We start from the raw sequence: 6,359 nt of genomic DNA on the forward strand, positions 1-6,359 counted from the left end.
AAACATTATGAATGACATTAGAATTTGGGTATTTTTGCACGCTGGCATAGCTCATGCTCGTGGTTCAAGATCCAGTGAATCAGGAACAAAGCGTAGTATATTTTTGGACACGTAACCCTACTTGTACGACACTGCACTTCACCGAAATCAATAGACTTGGAAGTTAGGCGTGGTTTCGGTGGAAAAGGGTGAACTGCCTACCCTAAAGAACTCAGTTTTACCCGTGATGCCAAGCAATCGATTTATAACTACAAACATTGTGACGTGCTGGGAATGCGCTGTTGCAGTCATGGTGCCCCCTGAAGTAGACTTCATGTAGAGTAGTTGTTTCGTGTTCTTATTGGCTTTGTCAGCCTCTCAAGTTCTGAGAAGAAGGCGATTTAGAACTTGCTTTGTTTGGCAATAAATGTTTGTAGGTGTAGGTGTAGGTTTGTAAGTGTAGGTGTAGGTGTAAAAGTTTGTAGGTGTAGGTTGGTAGTTTGTAGGTGTAACCCCAGAACTCTTTCTTTGCTCACCAGTATATGACAGCGGGCTTCCATTTAATTTTGTTACACCTTGAGTGTCAACAATGCAGGTGTGAACCTCTATTCAGGGAAACCACTGACGTTTCATGGCATTATCAACAGACAAGTAAAGAAATAATCAAGGCTTGACCTATACAAAGTAGAAAAAAAAGTCATGTATTATAAGCTTCTCACCTAGCATGCCGCAGATCAAAGAAATAAATGTAATGGAGCTCGGCCACGGTGGTCTAGTGGCTAAGGTATACTCGGCTGCTGACCCGCAGGTCGCAGGACCAAATTCCGGTTGGGCCGGTCGCATTTTTGATGAAGGTGAAATTGTTTTAGGCCGTTAGGCTCAGATTTGGGTGCTCGGTCGAAGTTTCCGGCGTCCTTCACTACGGTGTCTCTTATAATGGTATAGTGGTCTTGGCTCGGTAGACCCCACATATCAATATATCAGAATTATAACTGAATGGGTAGAGAAATTATTTTATATTTATGTTTTTCTGGTCGTTATGTGTGTGTATCTATGTTTGGGTATATGTTTAAGTCTCTCGTATACTAATAAACTTTCTGGTCAGAGGTCGGTGCTTGTGTATCTTCGAGGTCTTGTCTTATTTTGTGTTACCGTTTAGTACCCATTATATCATACTAACCAGCCCAATTGTCAGCGAAGTGTGGGTGAGGGTTAGATGGTACTTCGTTACAAGAGTGATTAAAGCGCAAGGTAACACACGAAAACAATACCAATGAAGACGCACTAAAGTCCAAAGTTCACTGTGAAAAATAGGCTATTTGTGAGTAATAACACCATGTGATGAAAAACACCCCATTCCGAAACACGAAACTAACATGAGCAAGCACTCTAATTAAATGAAACAAAAACAGCCCTGTCAAGAACAAAAGTGCATGGCGGGAGCCAGAAAGCATTGTAAGTTAAAGCTATTGAGGGCTTACTAACAGAGGTATACCTTCAGCAATTGCTTGTAGCTTGTACGATTAGTCTTGTATTCTCGTTAAAGGGCTTTGATATGGCACTTTTCTCAAATAACGGAATACAGCCACAATGTTCATTGATGCTAGGCACGCAGGCATAGTAGAAGCTTTAGCAGTTACTGAAGGTGACTCTGCTAGTAAGCCTTGAATATCTTTAACTGATGCGAAACTTTCTGTCTTGCGTCCATACGCGCACTCTTGCTGTTCTTGACCGGGTTGTTTCTGCGTGGCTGGTATAGATTCCTTGCTCATGATAGCTGCGTGCTTCACAAGGACACATTTTTGATAAAATGTAGTGGTATTTTATCGCGCGCTGTCGTTTTTGATTGCGAAACATATTATGGTCAAGCTCAATCTGCTGGGTAATTGACCACTTTTACTGCGCACGCACGCCCATCTCCCTCTCTCCTCTCCTAGATTGCCCTCTCAGTCACCTCGTAACGCCGACGCAGGCAACATCTGCTAGCGAGTTTCTTGATTGAAAAGAACCGAATGGTCGTGCTGCACAACAGTTCACTGGTCAAAATATCATTTGTGCACTGGATCTTGACCATCAAGGTAGGGCCTGTGCGCATTGAAAAATGTGAATTCACAGCATGCGCGTCAACTAAAAGCAGCCTATTGGTCCCTTTGTCCAATCAGAGTGGTCTGTATCTCATTGTTCACTTGCAGTGATTGGCATGTTCCAATTGTAAACACCGGCTCATCACTGCGTGCTTTGCGCCTCCCGAAGTTTCTCTCCTGTGCAACGCCGTGATGAGCGCCAGCACCAACGCCACTGCCAGTGTGTGCGCTGCCGCCCGCTCTTTCGCATCTACTTATTGTGCGTTTAGGAGGAGATGTAATTTTTTATTGATTGCTTTTTTATTATAAGGTCTAGTTGGAAGTCGCCGCTTGTTTTCATTAGGCTTGTGCTGTGGTTTTGCATTATAATTTTTGCAAGTAGGCATGCAAATCATGCCGTCGCTAACCAGTGAAGCCAAAGATATAAAGTAGATTTTGATGTATACGTTCGGAGCTCCTTTTTTGAAGCTTCAACTTGAGCTCTTGTATTCGCTTCACTTTCTCGCCTGCTTCCTTGTCGACCTCTCGCTCAGCAGCACGTTTATCGCTCTGCCTCGCCTGTTCCTCTTGAACCCAAATGCGTCATTCTGTGCCAGAAAAGACTAGCTGTTTTTAGTAGCGGTTAACTTATCGGTATCCACCGACAAGGGTACCAGAAAAAGAGACAGTCCTGCAATCTTCCGATGTCCTTGTAAAGCTGACGCACTGCCCACACAACCCCGCTTTCTTGAGCCACACCGTGCATCAGATCGCAGTGATCTTTACCACAACACAGCACATACACCATTCGCCCCAGTATGGGGCACAAATTCAAAAAGCCACACAGGTCATCACACAAGTTGTCACCGCATGGCACACTGTTTTGTTCTTGGACATTCACATATCACATATCACATATCATAGTAATCACATATCTTAGTATACTTATGCTGTGTCTTACATTGTGCTGTAATCCGTTTTCTAATTGTCAGTTTAACTATTTCCACAACAATGTGCAATTAATTCAGTATAGCCACTCTGTTTAGGATAATTGCTATGGACGTTGAAGGACGCGTAAAAATGTATGACTAAAAAATTGCGCTACTTTTAGAGGATTGCGAAGGAGGTCTGATGCATTGTAGGCAGCGTCACGCGCTGCTACTGCGGTTCCGTCATGTACCTGCTTTGAGGTCTTTCTGGTTCTTCACCATCTCTTCATAAAACTGATCTGACCACCCAGAAAGTCGTGCATGGCAGCAATAACGTAGTGAATTTTCTGCTTCTGTAAGTGGCTCACTTACAGAAGCTCTCAAGACTTGCGCTCACAAGACGGGCTCACAAGACTTGCGCACTGCTCCACTATTCATTAAACATTCCATATACAGAATTGATCAATTATATCATTTTAAATTGCTTCAGTTAATAAAAAAACTAAGCTATATGAAGAAAGTTGCACCGAAAGACCACACTACAGTCTACGAGAACAAAAGAAACGAGCTCCTAGAACAAGAACCAAGTATGGAAATTAAAGTGTTGCTTGCCAGGTACCTCAGGTTTAAAATACCCTTGCACATCAATTGAACTTTAGGGCTAGTAGTGCGACTTTCAAGAAACAAATAAAGAACTTATTCATAACCACCGGTCTACACTATCGAAACTACGTAATGGGGTCTCATGCCTCTGCAAACGCTTAAATTGTTCATAAATTTCTATGTCAATTATACGAGTGTATACAGCGCAAATAATTGTATCCGCATGCATTTTGTGTCTGTTTTTGAGTTGTTTCATTGATATCGTTTAGTTGTGAATTTTTACGAGAGTGACCTCTAATTCTTAAAACGTGTTATGTGAACTTCTTATGCTAATTATGTTTGAATTTTGTGTGTACAATTGCAGGTTGCTTGGAACCAATGTATTGAATATATATATTGTTTGTCAGTGCTGATGTCTAAGCTTTGCACTGTCACGGACTGCGGAGGGACAAGGGCCTTTGTCAGGCTGTTCGCCTTTTGCCCTTAGCCCCTGCAGTGAGCTCTGTATCCGGCTTACTGTAAATAAAAGTACTACTACTACTACTACTACTACTACTACTACTACCACTTCAGCCAGCAAGCCATATGAGATAACATTTATGTGCGGCCAGATCCCTTCGAGGTCCTCTTGGGACAGGTTCACCTCATTGCGCTTATTTTGATACTCCTTGTGCTTGCTCAGGAACGACTTGGGGAAGCTGACAATGTCTGGCCATACAGAAAAACAGGAAATTACCCCCTCCACATAGACAGGACATCACCAAGGGACTCCTAGTAGTGCTGGAGCTTGGTCTCGTACATAATCCTGATATGCTTTTATGTCCCCCTTGTGTGCTTTAGAGCCACCGTCAACTGAGCGGTAGGCAGTGATTTCTCTAGAGCGAATGCGCTTACTAATTCCGTGAGTGAACTGGCAATTTTTTCACATTCGTACTTGTAGTGTTTTGAGCACTGTTTTATTTGGTACCGAGGGATTTGGTGAAAGTTGTTTACGCCATGATTCATCTTCTGTGTGAGTTTTCCGGAGGTGTCTGTCTCTGTTTTAGCAGCAAGTGGGTAGACGATGATTTGCGGCTCCTGGAAGGCTGTGAACAGGTTTTTGTTCATGATTCTGTTCTTCTCGGCTTTTTCTTGCCCATCTTTCATCTCTTTTTGTCGTAGCACGTGAGGAAGTGCATCCAGACTGAGCTCTGTGACACGACAGGGTGCTGACATATTCTATTGACGCACAACTGCAGCTTTGTCATGTCGTGCTCGATGAAGTCATTATGGTAGCGGCCGGAGCTCTGCTTATCGTGTAGTAGGGGCACTGGAATAAGGGAGAACTTTCCCTGCAAGCACTCAATAAGCCAGTCAAAGGGCTTGTAGTGTCGGCTGACCGGCACGTCGTTGAACGGTGGTTTAAGCTGGCAGGAAATGTAATTCTTCAATCCCTTGAACTTGCTCTCTTTCTTCGGGGGGAACACTTCGCAGTAGTAGGGGTCCATGGTGCAGGCCAAAGTAATCATTCCGTCACAATCCACAATGTGCATTTGCTCGTCACTTGACACAACAGGATAAATCAGACCTAGAAGCCATGATTGCCCACCAGATTTACCAAAATATAAACACCGATTACAACGTTTGACTGTTCCGCCTTTGGATGTGACCTCTTTCTTGCTGCTAGCCTCTTGTATTGACGAGCGGTTGGGTGGGAACAAGTCGTAATTGCACGGCTTGGACAGATGCGGAGGCTGATGCATGATCTGTGCTCCCTGATTTCAGTCATCATCGTCCCAGTCATCATCCCAGTCATCGTCTTTATCGTACTGCACACACGATGGCGTCGTAGTCACAGTGGCTAAACCGGCTGACTGGTCTGTCACGTGCTTGTACGGCAGAGGTGGTGGTGGCACTGATGGAGTCGAGGGCCCGCTGGGGGGATCGAAACGTATATATAGTCTTCGTGAAACCACCAAGTTTCGCCTCTGCCGTTAACACCCTCGGGCCAGCTTTCACCGACGTTCTTGTGTATGACAGTGGGTGCTTCATCTGCCCACATACTAAATTCACCACGTGCCTTCCCTTCAAAGTCGTACAGTGGTTTGACCTGCCACACTTGCTCGCCATTTGTCTTATGAGGCAAATCAGCTAGCAGAGGGGGTTCCCAGGCATGTCAGTCTTTTTTGGCAGTATCAATGTCATTCGGATGACGTTTCACCCATTACCAGCTGGAACTTGTCGAAATATATAGTTTGGTTAGCTCATAACAGACCGTTTTTCACACTTTGCATAACTTCATACCCACCCCTCTGCAGCAATTGCAAAGAATTAGACGAAGAAAAACGTTAAAGAGAACACAAATTAAGAATTATATATGACCAGCAGGACGCAAACACCCAGTCCTAATCCGCAATGTTAAGCAGTTGCTGTCTATGCGCATGTCGACTAGTTCAGCTACCTTAGGGGTTAAACGATGGCCATGGACGACAGCAGTCAAGATGGAGATGTGTCACTTCGCGTTAGCAAAAGGGCGAAAACTTAGATTTTAAAAGACGAAATGACTAAGGAACCACCTGACACTGCCTAAAAGCCGAGAAAACCAAGGGCCTCGCGCCACCTACTAATGAACACGTCCCCAAGTCTCCACCCGCACAACCATATATGGGAGCCAACTGGTGACGCTTGAAGAGTCTCGGTGAGATTATGTAGTGAATGGGACCTTGGTGGAGAGGCACTGACCAGTATAACCATAAACAGCATAAATATCAATAAATGTTTCCCATCTCTCCATCTCCAAGTCAAA

The 6,359-nt window shown here is 44.3% G+C and overlaps 1 pseudogene; it reads right to left on the reverse strand.

Annotated features, from left to right (window-relative positions):
- Positions 1-642: 642 nt before the first annotated feature.
- Positions 643-5,061, reverse strand: LOC119185375 (sorting nexin-33-like; annotated as a pseudogene).
- Between the last annotated feature and the right edge of the window lie 1,298 nt (positions 5,062-6,359).

Source organism: Rhipicephalus microplus, chromosome 7 (genome assembly GCF_043290135.1).
Source record: "Rhipicephalus microplus isolate Deutch F79 chromosome 7, USDA_Rmic, whole genome shotgun sequence".
NCBI lineage: Eukaryota > Metazoa > Arthropoda > Arachnida > Ixodida > Ixodidae > Rhipicephalus > Rhipicephalus microplus.